The sequence below is a fragment of the Natrix helvetica genome (assembly GCF_964273705.1).
Source record: "Natrix helvetica genome assembly, chromosome: 2".
In the NCBI taxonomy this organism is placed as follows: domain Eukaryota; kingdom Metazoa; phylum Chordata; class Lepidosauria; order Squamata; family Natricidae; genus Natrix; species Natrix helvetica.
This window is the reverse complement of record NC_138552.1, coordinates 216,146,033-216,165,725: the sequence shown is the minus strand read 5'-3', so window position 1 is coordinate 216,165,725 and position 19,693 is coordinate 216,146,033. Positions and strand designations below refer to the sequence as shown.

General features: G+C 39.0%; 1 protein-coding gene across 1 annotated transcript in view; it reads right to left on the bottom strand.

Annotated features, from left to right (window-relative positions):
- The window catches only part of LOC309386004 (sulfotransferase 6B1-like), a 294,923-nt gene that overhangs the window by 68,679 nt on the left and 206,551 nt on the right, over window positions 1-19,693 (bottom strand). The window lies entirely within an intron of this gene.

Below are 19,693 nucleotides of genomic sequence, written 5' to 3'. Positions count from 1 at the left end.
CTGTAATCCCCCACCACCACTAGAAATGCAAATCCAAGCAAAGACCACCCAGCTGTACTTGCTTTGCTGCACGCTGCCACTTGGAATGGAGAAAGGCTGGAAACTGTGGGGCAGTTTACCAGGAGACCAAGGGAAAGGGAAGAATAGGCATTTTGCAGATGTTGCAATTAACACATCACACAATTGCACACATCAGTTGGCTCGAGCGAGATACCAACCCCGCTTCTCACATGTGAAGTTCAGTAAAGAAGATCAGATTCAGGCAAACAAGTCTACAGCAAGTACCAGGCATGCTTTTTCTTCCTGGCACAAAGGGGCCCCATCAGTCCAAACATCAATCAAACTCAAGTATCTCTTTGATGTTTGGGTGTTTTTGTCTTTTGGCATTCATATCTGCCTCTTTCCCTTGTTTCTATTTTACCACAGGGACGGGAACCCGTGATCCTGCAGATATTGCCGAGTGATAGCTCCCTGTCTCCTACACCATTGGAGAAATTGGCTGGGAGGAAATGTTGAAAATTGCAATCTAGCTACATTTGGATGGTTCCTCCTGGTTTTCACTTCTACTGGTTGTTTTGATGATTTATTTATTTATTTATTTTATTTATTTCTTAGATTTTTAGACCGCCCCTCTCCCAGAAAGGGACTCGGGGCGGTGTACAGTCAATACAAATAAAACCAGTCATAATAATAAAATACATTTAAGATACATTTGGAGGGGGAGATAGGCTGTACTAAGAAATAAATATATTCTAATCCTAAAAACATCACAATTAAAACCCCGAACCCTATTAAAATAAAATAAATCCCCGGGAGGTAAAACTAAGAAAGTGCCAGGCCAGCTGATTGAAATAGGTGAGTCTTTAACTTTTGCCGGAAGGAACGGAGGTCGGTGGTAGTTCGAATGTCTGGGGGGAGGTCATTCCAGAGGGTTGGGCCCATCACAGAGAAGGATCTACTCCTAGGTGTCGCCCGCTGGCATTGCCTAGCAGACGGCACCAGGAGGAGCCCCTCCCTGTGTGAGCGGATAGGTCGCAGGGACGTGTGTGGTAGGATGCGATCCTGCAGATAACTAGGTCCTATGCCATGGAGCGCTTTAAAGATGGTGATCAATACCTTGAAATGTCCATGATGTCCATGGTGGAGTACCCAATATTTTGCCATAATGAAAAGGAGATCCATTTCAGGTCCTGTGGAAATTATGGTTATGTTCTTGACCTATGGCCATGATTTAGTACGCACAAAGGCATCTTTCGGTCTTAGAGGGGCTTCTCTTCACATTCTCCTGGCTTCAACACAAACATTCTTATTTTTTTTTATTTAGTTTGTCAAACATGTATGAGAGAACAGGTATAAGTATAAACATGGACATGAACACAGGAAATGGGTACAAATAAATGAGGACAGTAAGACAAGGACTGTAGGCAGGTTGGTGCGCTTATGCACACCCCTTTACAGACCTCTTAGGAATGTGGTGAGGCCCACAGTAGACAGTTTAAGGTTAAAGTTATGGGGGTTTGAGGATGTAACAATAGAGTAAGGTAGTGCATTCCAGGTATTGACCACTCTGCTATTGAAGTCATAATTTTCTTCAATCTAATTTGGAGCTGTTTACCTTGAGTTTGTATCTATTGCTTGCCCAGGTATTATGGTGGTTGAAGCTGAAGTAGTCATTGACAGGTAGGACATTGTAGCATAGTTCTTCTGGAAACAGATGTTTTAATGCCAGATCCTCACATTGCCTTAGTCTCATCTCCAGCCCATTACTACGGCAACTTCAAGTCTTATTTTACTATTACAATTTAAAGTAGAATTTTCCCTATTTCTTGATACATTTTTGTCAAGAAAAAATAATGACATTTCTTCAATGCAACAATGCAACAGAACAAGACAAGACAAAAACCTGGAAGACCCTGCTAGTTATATTCTTCCCTTGTTAGAAATGTCCATTTATTCCCACTTTCTCTATTCTTTAGCCAGTTGCTTATCCAAAAGAAGACTTACTGTTTTTTCCGTAGCTCTAAAGCATCATTCATTCATTCACTCACATACATACATCCAACCATCCATCCATCTATTCATCCATTCATTCATGCACCAAGACAAATTCCTTGTGTGTCCAATCACACTTGGCCAATAAAATAAAGAATTCTATCGATTTACAAAACACGCTTGTAAGGTTGCCCAATTATCACATGGTGATTCTGGGCAGCTTACGAGAAATCTTTGGTGAAAGAATTTATTAAAGGCTTTTTGAAAATCTAAGCAGGTAATATCTAATGGCTCACTTTTACCCAAATGCTTATTAACACTTTGAAAAAACCTCTAGTAGATGTTAGACACGATTTTCCCTTATTGAAACCATATTGAGTATTATTGAGCAAGGCTTGTGTCTTCATCCATCAATAAAAGCTGGCCTATTTTAATTCAGTGTTACTGCTTAATATCCACCAATGTTACTGGTTTATTAGACAGCCAGACGTTAAATCATCCAGATGCAGTTTTACAGTACTACCAAGGTTTGTTTTCTAAATACATGTGTAAGTGCACATTTATATACATTAAGCAGACTTTCTAAGTCTGCTTAACATATATAAATGTGCACTTACAAATGCATTTATACTTATAATAAGAAAGAAAGTTAAAAATGCAGCTATATATGAAAACGATTCCATATGTTAGCTTTATGAACCAATCAAATTAATATCCTGTAAAAAGGAAATGAAATTTATTAGGAAAGCAGATGGATATGTTTTAATCTAGCCTAAAAGCATGAGGGATTTGTTCAGGCTTTTTCACAATATCCTTCATCAAGAAAAATGAGTTTTTTCTAAAGGCACTGCAGCTGTGGGTCAGCGATTTGTGGGTTTCCTCATTTCTTCTCCATTGTGCCATGTCATCCCCACTGAAGGTTAGGTGCCTTTTGGAAGGACATGTCATTTTCTTAACCCTAGCAGGGAATTCATAAATCCTTGAGACACCCAAAGAAATGCTTTAAACTACTCAGAGGGGATTGTTGAGTTATTGTCAGGGCTGCAGCCATCTTTTCTTTTGAATCTTTTGGCCTGCCACACTTTCTATTATTCTACTATACATTTTCTATTGTGGAAAATGGGAGGGGGATTGTACGGAGTTAGATGATATGTAGCCATAACAAAATTCTTTCTAGAAAGCCAAGGTCATCCTTTGTCTTTGCACCTCTGTACCTGACCGGAACTGGATGGGTGGAACTGCCCTCATGGTAGTGGAAGATTGGACCATGTGATGGACTTGTGGGTGTGGGGACAAGATCTTGAACTTTCAACTGGGTGGGGAAAACTGGGAAGCTTTCAGATTCGGGTTTTCCCAGATGTGCCAACATGACTCTCTTAATGGGAACTTTGAGCAATACTTTGCCTTGGACTCTGATTTACTTTTAGATGCTATTTGGAACCCTGACAGTTATTTTAGCAGTCATTTTATAATGCAATAAGTGGTTAGGTATGACACATCTGAACTTTTTTCAGGGCAGTATGACACTCCTGAAGGCCCTTGTACAGTCATTCTCCTGAGGTCACTTCCCTACCAACTAGCTTTTCTACCCACCCCACCCCATTCTTTTAGAAAGTGGTTTAAAACTAAATTACATTTTCTTTACAAATTTCTGCCAACTTTGAAGCACAGGAGACACTCTAAGCCAATCAGCCCACATCCGCTCCGTCTAGTCACCAACATGAGAGTGCAAAGAATAGACTGAGCTACCACGTCATGGAGTAATTAAAAAAGAAACTCTTCACCTACTTTGGGCACAAAAAATATACATACTATAAATTGACCCAGTATGATTTTAGTATAGTTAGATCATGTATAATTGACAAAATGTGTTTTAGCATATATTTTATCTGTTATTTATTATTTTATTTTAGAATTTTTAATTCTATATTTATTGTTTTTACTTGCTCTGGTCTCTGGTCTATGACTGTAATAATGAATAATTATTCATCATTCATTCGACCCAGTATGGGTATTTGTATTTGTTTGTAAAATTAATCTGAGACTGCTATAGGGAAGTTATGTATTAGAAGGACAGTTGTAAAAAAGGCAAACAAAAGCATCAAAATGCCTCAAAACCGCCCTGCCCTCTATGAGAACTTTCTTCTCTTTCATTAAAAAGTCCCTGTAAGTTGCAAAATTAAAATGACAGCATGTCAATAATGTTGCCATTAGTGACAAGGGAAAAAAAAGAAGGGGATTGATTTCTGATTTTCTTCAGTACAGGTACAAATATATATAGTGAAGTAACATCTTATTCTAAATTAAAACAAAACACAAAGACATCATATGAAAATATAAACAATCAAAATAACATTAAAATTATATACAGTAGTATCTTGGTACTTATCATTAATTGGTTCTGGAAAATGCAATGAGTACCAAAAATCATTTTTCCCATAAGGAACAATGTAATGAATCACAAGGCAACTGACACCTAGGTTGTGAGCTAAGTACCAAACAAATAATGAATACTGGGATTAAATTTTCATGTCAAAATGCAATGAGTGCCAAATTTGATGTGTTTTAAAGCAGTTGAATACCAAGCTACCACTGTAATAAAAAATCTCTTACTTTATATTTAAGCTTACACGTAAGAATTAAAAATATAGTACAAATGTCTAATAATAAGAATAAGGATACACAATATTTCTATAATCATAACACACCTAATTGTCAAAATCAAAACTTCATTTTTATCTTTCTCAAGCAAGAAGTCCAAAAATAGTCTCCAAATAGAAATGAAACTAGACAGGCATTTGTTATTCATCAAAGTAGTCAGTTTTGCCATTCTACCAATTCCATTAATTTCAAAATCCACTCTTCAGTTGTGGGATTTTTTATATTTCCCCATCTCCTCTATGCTGCCATTGTCATATATAGTTAGTCATCATATATGGAAACAAAACCCCACATTTTTATCTATGTCTGCTTATCTTTGATACCTAAGAGAAAACATGTTGTTTCAATTTAGCATTATTTTAAATATTTTCTGTATCAAACAGTACAATGTTATGCAGTAAGGATATTCTATATCCAGAATTTGATCTAGGTTCAAATTGTCAGTCTGAGATAGATAGATGGATGGATGGATGAATGGATGGATGGACAGGAGAGAGAAAGCGATGCAATTCATTTTGCGTGTCTTGGAAAACTGCAAAATTGCTGGGTAAATAACAACACCCGATGTATTTATGGATTTCTGCTAGAAAATATTGGAGCTTCTAATTGTATTATATCTTCTCCCCTTCATACGATGAGAATTTTTTATACCTTGTTTATTTAACTTCTTTAATGATACTGCAATTCCAAGCACTGGTATCTTTATGTACAAAGAAAGGTAGAATTGAAACAGCACCAATAAATATTAAGAGAACAAGTTCTCCCAGAGAATATTCACAATCAGCACTTCTATTCTGGGACTAAGTCTTATCTGGACATCTTGGGAGTAATCTGATAGATTTTTTATTTATTTATTATGCTAACATGTAGCATTCCTGAATCATATAATGAAATTTCAATGAACTTACTTAGTTTGCAACTTCTGTTCTGCAGCCAAGATTTTTAAAGGCCTTTTTCAGTTTTGTTATGTATTTTATTCTTTGCATACCCCCAAAATGCAACATCTACTGAAATATGGAGCAACCCGGAACAAAACTTGCACTTTTACTTGAATACTTACAATATTAATCACAATTTTTGCACTGAACACAAACAATTTATTAGTTTGAATTTTCTCATCTTTGCATCCATGAGTTTTTCTTAGTCTATCGTTAAGATTTATTACATATTAGCTACTACCTAAAATGAAATGAAGCTATTTTTCATTTGGCCACTCAACTTTTATTTGTGGACTTTACCTTTTTTTTTTTTCTTGGCATAACTTTATAAGATATAAAATTAATCCTAACAAGCCAAGTAATTCCATATAGTTACAAGCCGCTTGTAAAGTCACAGACAGGTACAAGAGTAAAAATGAATCTGTTTTAAGATACCTGTTCTCCTGCATTGGATCACCTAAGCATTTCCAAGAGGAACTGTAGCATTCAGGAGTTGTCGGACACTAAAAAGTGTTAGTTTAAATTTAAATGAAGGAAGATATTATCCAAGTCCTTTGGGAATCTGCAGTGAGATTTACTTAGTCATAATCAGGAAATTTCTCCTGACATGTAGCTTGAAACTACTTCCAAGCAATTTTAAATAACTGGTTCTTGCATACCTTCTGGAGCAATAGAGAATAAGTACATTTCCTCTTCAACATAAAACTTCTCCAGTCATTTTAAGATTGCTGTTGCATATTCTTTGAGTTCTCTCTCCTAAATGTATATAGTACCTTTATTTCTTCCTCATGTGATTTAAGGCCTCTTCTGAACTTCAATTTTGTTATTGTCCTTTTTGGACTCTGGTGCTCAGAATGTGTATGCCCAGTGCAGTCTCATTAGAGCAGACTCAGAAAGAACAATTACTTTCCTCTGCATTATTAATGCATTCAGAACAGCATTTGTTCTTAGTTCATTTTTTACTCAACACTGGTGCCATCTAGATATGCCGGATTACATCCAAGGAAGCACAGCAACCTGAAATCATATTCACAAGAGCAAAGTCAGTGACTGAAGTAGAAGGGAGGACTGGTGAAAGAACTGGTTCCCCAAACTCATATCTGGATTAAGGAGAAGATCTGGGATCGCCCATTGTGCCTCATGCAATACAGCAGTGGTCTCCAGAAGGTTTACAGTTGTGGGAAATGGGAGAGTCACATTTTACCCAGGCTGAGATGCCCAAGCCTTCAAATAAACACTCGGCTTGGCCACTTCCTTTTTAAAAATCACTTTCACTGTAATTGCCTTGCAAATTGTCTTCAGATAGTGCTTTTCCTTCATTCTTCCATGAAAGATATTTCATGTAAGCTAAAAAAAAAAAAACCTTTGATATTTGGAAATAAGCAGCAGAAAAATGATTAGGCTATTGATTTGGGGGAAATTTTAAGCAGACTGAATCCAGACTGATTGCAAATAAAATTATGAAAATAATTATAAGACTCTTCCCTACAGTTTGTTTAAAATCTTATTTAAAGCATGCAAAAAGTTTTTGAATTTAAGTGTAAGAAAACATTCCTTAATGTAGGTTGAGAAAAACTTAAGATAAATGGTTTACTAGAAACAACCAGAAAGAACTAAAGATTATAACTAAAGGAGATGACCTACAGATAGTTTTCGACTTTACGACCAAAACTCAAATTTACAGTATGTTGCTAAGCAAGGCAGTTGCTAAGTGAGTCATCTCCAATTTTACAATGGTTATTAAGCAAATCACTGCAGTTGTAAAGGGACTCATGCAGTCTTTAAGCGAATCAGCCTTCTCTGTTGACTTTGCTTGTTTTGAAAGGCAGCGAGGAAGGTTGCAAATGGAGATCACATGCCCTGGGCACACTGCAACCGTCCTAAATGCCTGCTGACTACCAAGCAACTGAATCATGATCAGTGACCACAGGGATGTTGCAATAGTCATATATGTGAGGTCTGGTCACAAGTATCATGGTAACTTCAAACAGTTGTTAAACAAAGTGTTGTAAATTGAGGACTCCCTGTACCAATACAAAGTAGAGAAAAGTATTTTAACTGTGGAAGAATTCTGGAATATTTGGCTACAATGTACTCTGAACTTTCTTTTCGAGTTTTCCTTTACCATAAAAGTGGGTTTAAAAGAGAAGACAGAAGATGATACAATAGAGAATCAGGTTGTTTTGGATGTGGATTTAAAATGGACAGGATACAATGATATTGACAAAGGTGTTTTACAGGACTTACAAATGAAAACAGTTGATGTTTTAAAGATAAACTTTCACTTTCCAGTTGAATCTGACTCTAGGATGTGGTGCTTATCTACATTTCTTAACTGAGGAAGCCAACGTTGTCCAAAGTCATTTTCCATGGTTATGTAACCAGAATGGCTATACGCCAAACTCATACTAAACACTGTTACTTTCCCATTGAAGTGATACCTATTAATCTACTTGCATTTGCATGTTTTCGAATTGCTAGGTGGTTAGGAGCTGAGGCAGGAACAGGAGCTCACCCCATTGCACAGTGCTTGGGTTTCAAACCTGGACTGCCAGCTTTCCAACTGATAAACTCAGCATATATATATATATATATATATATATATATATATATATATATATATATATATATATATATATATATATATATATATATATATATATATATATATATATATATATATATATATATATATATATATATATATATATATATATATATATATATGTTCTGACCCCCTCCTCTTGTATACCAAGACACTCCGACACAAAGTCTCTTCAAAGATGTTTATTGACATACAGGTTCCACCTTGGCAGCAATCCAGACTGCCAAGGTCAAGATAGCACTCTGGGCAGCAATCCAGCTACAGCGACACCCCTTGGCAGCAATCCAGCTACCAAGCTCCAGATAATCACCTTAGCAGCCAAGGTCCAGGGAACAGATTGACAGTAATCCAGGTAAAATCTTTAGCAGCAATCCAGCCTGCCAAAGTACGACACAGATCTGAGCTTCTCCAACTCCAATGATCAGTTGATTCCTGCAAAGGGTGTGTCCACAAGCAGTCCCTTTATAGTCTGGAGAGGAGTCTAATGATCAGCAGCTGAGAGCCATTATCTCCGGTAATTGCTCAATTGCTCCTTACGCCGGGTAGCACGTCGGTAACGAGCATCTAATAGCTCACTGCTGTCTGACTCACTGTCCTGTGACTCCTCTCCACTGCTCCAAGGCATGACATCAGGAGCCCCCTTCCTTTGGCTTTCACCACTGCTCCATGCCTCAGGCGCCCCCTGGTGGCCAACCAGCCTCTCTGCGCCCTGCTCACCGTCGGAACCCTGTCCAGGGTCCCCCACCTCCTCTTGAGCCGACTCAGAGGACACCTCGCTGTCGGAGTCTGGTGGCAGCGGCACCGGCACCGGCTGGGCCACAACATATATATATATATATATTGTCTTTGCAACGTTTCGGCAGGATGTCACCTGCCATTTTCAAGTTGTGGGCTTAAAAAGACCCGAATACAACAAAACCAGCATACCTACACCCGTGAAAATCTACGAAAAAAAATTATATATATATATATATATATATATATATATATATATATATATATATATATATATATATATATATATATAAAGTTGGCTTATTTGACTAATGTTTTTTTAGCAGCTTTAATGGTTTTTTTTTTCTTGACCAGGACTGAATGATGAAGGTTGAAAAGATTTATGTATAGATAAAATATGGGCAGAAGATATTATTTTGCTGTATTTTCAGAGAAAGCGATAGACAAAGTACTTGGATTTAAGAAAAGTGTTAAACTTGTGAAACAAAGTTTCTGAGAGGAGATGAAGAGAAGGTAATAAGAAATATAAATTAATTTGTGGGACATTATTTGATGGGATTAAATTTCAATATGTTTTTTCTTGGTAGCTATTAATATAATATTTTTGATTAACTATGAATCATGAGGTTTTAAACTTGTTTATAGATATGATGTGATCTGTTAAGACGTGGGAAGAAAAGAATGGTTTTGTATTTTTAAAGAGCAGAATAATAACAGAGTTGGAAGAGACCTTGGAGGTCTTCTAGTCCAACCCCATGCACACACAGGAGACTCTAGACCCAAGGTGAGCCTATGGCACATGTGCCAGAGGTGGCACGCAGACCCTTCTCTGGGGGCACGCACGCCATCATCAGCTGCTCTTCTAATTTCCGATGCGCGCTGGCCAGCTGATCTTTGCATGTGCCAGAGCCCCAAAAACCCAAAGATCAGTTGGCCAGTGTGCATGCGCATGCTGGCCACCTGGTCTTTGGGTTTCCCGCACTCCAGTGCACAAGAAGACCAGCTGGCCAGCACACATTCATGCGCTGGAAACCAGAAGACTAAGTGGTCAGTGTGTGCATGCATAATGCCCAACTGGTCTTTGAGTTTCCAGGGCTCCGGCACACTTGCGTCCACGCACACACACACGTTCCGGTTTGGGCACTCGGTGCCGAAAAGGTTCACCATCACTGCCCTATACCATTCCAGACAAATGGCTGTCCAGTCTCTTCTTAAAAACTCCCAGCGATGGAGCACTCACAACTTCTGAAAGCAAGCTGTTCCACTGGTTAATTGTTCTCACTGTCAGAAAAGTTCTCCTTAGTTCTAGGTTGCTTGTCTCCTTCATTAGTTTCCATCCATTTATTCTTGTCCTGCCTTCAGGTGGTATAGAAAATAGATTATCCCCTCTTCTTTGTGGCAGCCCCTCATATATTGGAGCACTGCTATCATGTCACCCCCTACTCCTTTTTTCATTGGAGTAGACAAACCCAATTCCTGCAACCATTCTTTATATGCTTTAGCCTCCAGCACCCTAATCATCTTTGCTACTCTTTTCTGCACTCTTTCCAGAGCCTTAACATCTTTTTAATAACATGGTGACCAAAATGGGATAAATATTCTAAGTATGGTCTTACTAAGACTTTACAAAATGGTACTAATATTTCATGTGATCTTGATTCTATGGCTCTGTCAATGCAACCTAGGATAACATTGGCTTTTTTGGACTGCTGCCACACATTGCTGGAATAGGAAATGATAAGTTACTGTACAAGGTAAATGAAACAAATATGAAATTGATTTACTTGTTTAAGGTATCAGTGTGGATATAGATAGATAAAGTGATGAAATAGGGATGAAGAGATTCTAGTTGAAATATTAAGGAAGATAAGTTTCTGAAATTGTTTGTATGTATCCTTAAGAAGGAGCAAGTCATTTCTTTATATATCCCCCCCTCCCGTTTTTCTTCTCTGCGCTTTTTTCCTGTTTGAATTTTTCTTAGTTTTTTTATCTTTATATTTGTAAACTTCAATTAAAAATATTATTCAATATGCTGGGTTATGGTAACCTTCATCTTCAAGGATAGGAAAAGTTAGTGACTATGTGGCTTTCAAGAAAAATACTAGTATAGGTGAGAATTGATGAAAGGTGTTTAAATTCTCATATATGATTCATATCGGTTTATCTAATGAAACTGTATAGGAGAACTAGAACCAAATGACTTATTCATTTACACACATTTAAGCGATGCACCTCTCTGTGATGATGTCTATTGATGACTAAACATATTCGGGAAAGTAAGATTAAAGATGTTGCCATGATAACTATATACATTAGCTTGTATATTGTTTTTTCAATGCCAGTGAGTGGTGAAAACAAGCAAGCCAGATGTCTTGCTCACAGGATTCCTAAAACCATCTGCTAGTAAGATTTGGTTTACAATAATACTTGCTCTGATTCAGCAGTTTTCTCCTTATCTTCTTAGACTCATCTTCTTAGCATATAACTTTCTGACTTGCATATTTGAATGGCTACTCTTTCTCTGATGGGTTTAATAATCTTTTCTGATAACTACACCTGTCATAAAGCATAAGTATATATCTTTCCTTTCTTGGAAATATGTTACTCAGCTCATTCAACTTGACACAAACCTTTGCCCCTAACAAACAAATGGGGCTTCTTGCATCTGAAGCATCTTTCCTTTCTCTTTTAAATTTTGTATTCCCCTATCTGACAGGCAACTGCATTCATTTTCCTAATGCCAGATCATGAGATGCATTGCATATCCACTATAAAGCTAAATGTTTTGAAGTGCTGGAGGACAAAACCATTTATTTCATTATGTAGACCCTTCTTTTTTTAGAACTGTGTATCAGTTAAGATGAGCACCAAAGAAAGTATTCAGCATTTTTTTAGGAATTACATTTTTGGTACATCTTACATTTGCTCTGCATAAATAAGATAAAAGCACACGTATCTCTCCACATGGCTTCCCATAGAGCTGGAAATTAAGTTCATTAGCTTTTACTGTGAATTTGCCTTCTGTCCAATAATGTCCTCATTCTGTGCCAGATATCAGTTCTGCAACTATGATTTTAAGCATGATCTAAATAGGAGTAATATTCACTCATCTTAAGCTAATGAGGGGAAAAACTGAAAAATGGCCAGTTTGTTACAGCACATGGCAGAAACCAGTAGCAACGAATATACAAAAACTCAAATAAAATATAGATGAATTTGCTGAACTTCCATGAACCCCCAAACTACAGCACAAGGTACTGCCAATTGGCCAAGCTGGCACTGATCCTTACTGTGAGTTAAGATCTTCACAATTAAAAAGTTGGGAGTAATTTAGGGCAGCTTGATGAATGGTGATTTTCTTTTTTAACAGGTAGAATAAGCTGAAACCAAACACTCAATGGAAGTGTGAAAAAGAGCTTCTATCTGAACCAAGACACTGCATCAGATCCACACACATTTTACTCGTGGACTCCCAACCCAAACTCAACATTGCTGGACGTGACTTCTCAGACAGTTTTCACATGACCAGGTCCAGCCTAATAGAAGAAAACGGACTTGTTATTGATGAAGTTGCTCTTGCAATGTACTTTGTGGATTCTAGCAGCAGACATGAGTGCAGGCTGTTGATGATTAAAAGGCAGCACAAACATCAGAGTGAATGCATAGCAAGTGGCAATTGATGCATTCATTGTCATTCTATTTTTACTTCTAGGAATGAGAAGAGATGCTTTGCGAAACTATATCCCCTCTGTTGTTTAACTGGAATAGTCTTGGGAACTATGGACCTGGTTTTACAGTAGGAGAGGAAATCATTATTGATTGACTTGATTTGTTTGCTACCCATTTTGCTTTGAGGTGACTCTGAACAGCTTATAAACATTAAGAAATAATGACACTATGAACAATAAATATTCATAATCTCTTCTTCTTCCTCCCCTTCCCTTTCCCCCTCCTCCTCCTCCTCCTCCTCCTCCTCCTCCTCCTCCTCCTCCTCCTCCTGTTGTTGTTGTTGTTGTTGTTGTTCTTCTTCTTCTTCTTCTTCTTCTTCTTCTTCTTCTTCTTCTTCTTCTTCTTCTTCTTCTTCTTCTTCTTCTTCTTCTTCTTCTTCTTCTTCTTCTTCTTCTTCTTCTTCTTCTTCTTCCTCTTCCTCTTCTTCCTAGCATATTCCTGCAGGTGCAGGGTCCACTTTGCATGGTCAGCTGTCTCTCCAGGGTGCAGGCCCATGGTTTGCATATCTTTGTTGATGGTATCTTGCCATCTCTGTTTTGGACGCCTGCAAGGTTGCAGGCCACTGATTTCTAGTTGGTAGGCAGTCTTGGCCATGGTGGAAGGTACCTGCTCTCTGGATATGTCCATACCAGCAGAGTTGCCCTTCTTTCATCTTCTCTATAATTGATGCTACACCAAATGTTATTGAATGGTGTCCTAATCCTATTCCTAATAATAGCAATACATTACAATTAAATACAATGGGGAGGAAGGAAGCAGGATATGCATGGGAGTGGGGGGAAGGTGGGACTTTCTCTTAATCCATCAACCACCTCCAGCTTGATACACCCCCATTGAGACCACAAGCCAATTAACAGAGCCAGATCTTCAGGCTGTTATGGAATGTCAGACATACAGAGGATCTCACTTTAGTATTGGGGGGGGGGGAGTTAGGATATCCCAAAAGTCAGAAGAGGCTCTTCTCCTGGGCCCCGCCAACCAAAATTCTTTGATTGACAGAACCCGCAGCATATGCTTTTTGCATCATGTTACTCAGCTCTGTCTCAAGGGAACAACAGGTATCAAGTTGACCCTGGGATGAAAGTAAAAGAGGAAAGGATTCTCTGAATTTGAAAAGGACATTTTTTTATTTGACTTGATTTGGTTTGGTTTGGTTTGGTTGGGTTTGATTTAATGTGGATCACTCAGCAGTTTTCCTCCTCCATATCAGCCTATGGAGCAATTTGAAACAATTATTGCTTCTGGATTTACTCACATCTGGCCATATTTTAAATGTTATAGTTTTAGGAATCAGAGAAAGGAATAAAGAAATAACAGTTTTAGTGATGACAGATAGAGATTAGCTCAAAAGTTTAGTCATCTCTTGGATCATAATAGACTAAGGGAAACAAGAAGAAACATAAGAGTCAAGAGTTTCTGGACGAGGAACTTGTAACCCTACTAAAATTAATCTATCAAGGAGTACTTTCTTGTCTAATCTCAGGCTCTGAGGTTAGTTTAGAGGGTGCCAGCTTCTTAATACCTTGCACATACATGAATAAAAGAATACTTCAAAAAAAAAAAAAAAAAGCCCAGCAAACAGAATGACTGTCTTCCATTATGACAGGCAATGGCAATTAATTATTTTGTCCCTGCATGTCTTTAACAGCAAAGATTCCCATTAAACAATACACTGGAGGCAAAAACATATTATTCCCCGTTGGAATTTCTGTTTGGAATTTCCCCCCTTGGAATTTTTTCTATGATTTATTATTCCTGAATCCAACCTCCAACCATAGGTCTACTTGATATCTCTCTTGTTTCAGTTTATAGGCTTGCAAACCTTATATTGTTAATGAGTTATGGCTGCTTTGGTGAATGACTCATTTGGCTGGGATTCATGCCATCCTCAGAGCATGCTTTGCTTAACTCATGGTTTGTCGGAGAAGGCACAAATGGCTGGGTTCACAGATAAGTCTAGCCATCCAAACCTTGTTTGCAGTTCACAATAGTTGAATTCAGAAAATGCCCTAAGCCAACATCATGGAAAGTGCATTATAGTTTGCAGCACTTTGTCATACAATGTGTAATTGGAACTCATTATTACAAGCTGTATGAATGGGACGCAGTGGCTCAGTGGCTAAGATGCTGAGCTTGTTGATCGGCAGTTCGATGGTTCAAATCCCTAGCGCTGCGTAATGGAGTGAGCTCCCATTGCCTAGCAGTTCGAAAGCATGTAAAAATGCAAGTAGAAAAATAGGGACCACCTTTGGTGGGAAGGTAACAGCATTCCATGCACCTTCGGTGTTTAGTCATGCCGCCAACATGACCATAAAGATGTCTTCAGGTAATATTGGCTCTTCGGCTTTGAAACAGAGATCAGCACTGCCCTCTAGAGTTGGGAATGGCTAACACATATGTGCGAGGGGAACAGTGGTGGGATACGACTGGTACGCCTTGGTACGGGCATACTGGTGCCTGCTGGGAGCACCAGGTACCGTTCCAGTACGGTACTCTGGAGGGCCCACCTGCCCGCCCTCCTTACCTGTATTTGAGCCGATTGGGGCCCTGCGCATGCGCATGGAGCAAATGGCACCTGCGCAATGCTCCACCGAGCAGCTGGAGCATCGTGGGCGGTAAGTACGCATGTGCATGCTGCGCGCATGCTGTGCATGTACATGTGGTGGACACCGGGACCCGTTGCAGAATACCGGTTGCAACGGGATCTGTAACCCACCACTGGAGGGGAACCTTTACCTTTACCTATGGATGACTATTATTTTAGAAGCATATAGGGAGGGGACAGGAGAAATTGATGGAGGGAAGTTCCATCACAGACTGCTGATCTTGAAGCTTCTGTATTATGTCCATGACTCACAAGAGCACTGAAGAACAATGGCAGAGATTCCAGAAACATTTAGCTGACCATGCAAGAAACAAAAGTCCAAGTTAAAATGTGCCTTAGCCTAATTCAGCAAGTCCATTCTCATGCTTTTATGGGAACCCAGCCAATCAGTATACAGATTCTGCTTAATGCTTTATAAAACATTGCAAAATCGTATTTTATGCATACCTCCCTAACTTAAACTATCCTTGCCCTGGCTGTAATTCCCCAAATGAAGCCTTCTTTTAAAGATGGAACTGCTGAACAAGAATAGAAATTGATCCATTGACTCAACTCTCATATAAGCTTTCTATTAGTGCTTCCTTTCAACTGATTTGCAAAATACCACAGAAACTACTGGCTTATCTAGAAAGCTGCAGCAATGAAGAGAGAGAAAAACAACAACACAGATGAATCTCATAAATCACTACTCTTGCTCTTTCCCCTCTGCTTCCACAACCGTTCCTGTATTTTAAATGAAAACTCCCTGAGATTAAAGCTGCTGAAACATCCTGTAATCACTTTTTATGCTGGATTTATTTAGCCTAGACATGTTCCTTTTGTGGAAAAGTAATAAACTTCCTCCCTCCCTCTCTTCTTCCCCTCTAGGAGATGGCATAAGAAAAGGGGGTTGTTTCAGCTGCCAAATCAACATCTCAGAAGTAAGAAACACAGAGGAAAGAAGCTGAATGAACCGATTTGAGCCTAGAGTAGGCTTGTTCTGATTGAAGAAGAAAAAAATTATTGTAGTGGTGTAAGCCAATTAAATAAACCTCTTTGTTTAGGAAAAGTCCTAGTTCAGTAACTGCAACATCAACAGATAATTTGAAGATAGATGCCAACAAGCGATTCTTTCCAGATAAAGCTTTCTGCTATCTGCGATTAATCTTGTGTTCTTAAATCAAGACAATCCATCTATTCAGCTATACACCTTCACTAAATAAATTGTCTCACTTTTCATACAAAAGGTCAATTCAATTGAAATCTTTATTGTCAATGCACAACCTGTGTACAATGAGAGAAACCCTCCTTTGCAAAAAAAAAAAAATGTACAGGTGGGGAAATTGCTGAAATTGTCCATGTGCCCATGAACCCAATATCTGGGCATTTGTAGCATGGTGAAGAATTATGACCACTTAAGAACCACTGAGTCGCGATGGAACAGTGGTTAGAGTACAGTACTGCAGACTACTTCTGCTGACTGCTGGCTGCCTGAAATTTGGCAGTTCAAATTTCACCAGGCTCAAGGTTGACTCAGCCTTCAATCCTTCCGAGGTCAGTAAAATGAGGAGCCAAAATTGTTGGGTGCAATATGTTGACTCAGTAAACCGCTTATACAGAGCCGTAAAACACTGTGAAGCAGTATGTAAATCGAAGTTCTATTACTATTATTGAATAAGACCGCCCGGTACCCAAAGTTGAATCTAACAAGTTGCAATTTTGTTAGATTTACAAGACCAGCTCATCGTAGGAGACCATCCCTCAAATTTTAGGTTACTTAACATAGATGTTTGCCATTGCAAAACCTTTGCAAAGGTTTGATTGCAATGATGAATGAGTTCATTTAATTGATCAATGAATTCGAACTCTAGAATTGATGTCTGAACTGTGCATGTGCAGAGGCATCTGGGCAGATGGGCGGAGCCTCCTGCCACCGCTACTACTGGTTCGCCAAACCCAGGCTAAACAGGCAGCAACCCATCTCTGGTCTGAACAACACTGGGTTTTTTTTGGGGGGGAGGCCTTTAAATCGGTGTCAACTCCTGCAACTGCCTGGACAGGTCCTTGCAGTTTTCTCGGCAAGATGTTCAGATGCCACTGCTTGCTTCCCAGGGCTGAGAGAATGTGAATGGCCCAAGGTCACCAAGCTGGCTTTCTGTCTAAGGCAAAACTAGAACTCGCAATCTCCCAGTTTGTAGCCTGATATCTTAAACATTGCACTAAACTGGCACTGTTGTATGCTATTTACAGTAAACTGAACTAAAACCTAAGCAAAATGTCTCTTGCTCTCAGCCCAGTGAGATACAAAAATAAAGAAAGGCAGGAATGGAGAATAATCAGACTGTATCTGCAGTTCAGTAGAACCTGATAAGGGTAACTTTGTGTAGTTAGAAAAGTATATTTTGCATATTGAGATCTGTATTCCTTCTTTTTTGGTCACATATAAATACAGCAATACATTCCAAACAATGGTGAGTGAGTTGATAGTCATACTTGAGAAATTTATAAGACATAAATAGTAACGGTTTTCTTGTCTCCATGATTTCAGTGGTTCTGCTCTAAGCCCAATTAAAGCTGAATCCATTGCAGCCTACAGATAGCCCTTCACCTATGACCACAATGGAGCCCAAAATTTATGTCATTAAGTGCGATATTTGTGACGCGAGCTGTCCATTTTACGATCTCTCTTGCCACAGTTGTTAAGTGAATCACTGCAATTGAAAAGTTAGTAGCCCAGTTGTTAAGTGAATCTGGTTTCCCCATTGACTTTGCTTGTCAGGTGGTCACAAAAGGTGACCACCACTGAAACTTGGGATGCTGAGATCATCTGAGTTTTGATCACATGATTATGGAGATGCTACAACGGTCGTAACTGTGAAAAATGGTCATAAACCACATTTTTCAGTGCCATTATAACTTTGAACAGTCACTAAATGAACTGCTGTAAGCGAGGACTACTTGAATTTTAAAAAGGCATGGTGTATTTGGCTTTCTACAACAAGGTGGTATCACTCTTGCTTTGCTATATTACTGCAGAAAAGATTGCATGTGTAATCTCTCAAAATTCCTTACCTGAATGTCAGACGACACCCCTTCTCCTTTTTTTGAGTAACGTTTCTAACTTCTCCTTAAAGACTGTTGCTTGCCCCTGAGAGAAGCAACATTCAGCCTTAAATTCTAAAATATAGTAAATTTGTTTCCGATCTGAACAGCCATGTACTTGTGAAAAGGAACAGTCTGGCAGTCAAAGGCTACCAATAACATACGTTTCACAGGCTGCCATTTACTGCAACAGTTGGAGAGAAAAAACACACCCTGACAGATCACACATACATGATAGGGTAGGAGAATACAAGTAGCAAAAGGAGAAGGACACCAACTATAGGTAGAATCCTTTCCAATCGTGGGCATTCACCGAATATTAAGGCAGTGTAATTGAAGCATCGATCAGAACATGTCTTGGAAGGGAAATGCCAAATGAAAGTGCTGTCCTGGATCAAAGCTGAAGACTTGAGAAGGCTTGCCAGTTCAGTCAGGATGATAAAAGTGCCTTCTCTGAACATAAACATACATACACCAAAGACTTTGTTTCTTCAGACCGAAGCAGTTAGTCAAAGCGCAGAGCCCCCCCTTATCATTTCCAAAATGGAACAACTCACCCCCCCTCCAACTTTTTCCCCCCTAAGGAAAGCACCTTCTGGAACAGTAGTGGGGTTCAATTTTTTTTTACTACTGGTTCTGTGATCATGGTTTGGTGGGCGTGGCAGTGGAAGGTTACTGCAAAATCCCCATTTTCTCCCCATCAGCTGGCAGGCAGAGAATAGATGGGGGTGGGGCCAGTCAGAGGTTGTATTTACTGGTTCTCCGAACTACTCAAAAGTTCCGCTACTGGTTCTCCAGAATTGGTCAGAACCTGCTGAATACCACCTCTGATCTAGAAGCAGATCACCACCAGACTCGGCTGAAACTGAAGCAACATTTTGAACCAGATGATGGCCAAACTGCACTCCCTATTACAAAAAAAAAAAAAAACCACCACCCATCATTTTTACAATGAGCTGCTGATGAACCAATGCAGTGTGCTAAACCTCTTGGGTTCCTGTTTTACCTCTAGGAAATAATAGCAAACTCATTGATTTTTAACTCAGCCCTTTGGTGAGAAAAAAGTCTTAGCTGATTCTTTTCAAGGACAAGGACCTCAAGGAAGAAAAAAGGGAAGCATGGCAGCAGATAACCTGACCTTGAATTTGGCAATCCAGATGCCAACACCCACTGACTGTGTGTGTGTGCCGGCTCATTACAATCGGGGATCATTTCACTAGATTAGTAGTTGCTTATGGAAAGGCGTTACATGCTGCAGCTGAATTCCCACCCAATCAGTTGCTGCTTGACTGAGAAATTGAATTTAAAGTTAAACTGATTCCTCTGAGGGCGTGGGTGGGGGGGGGG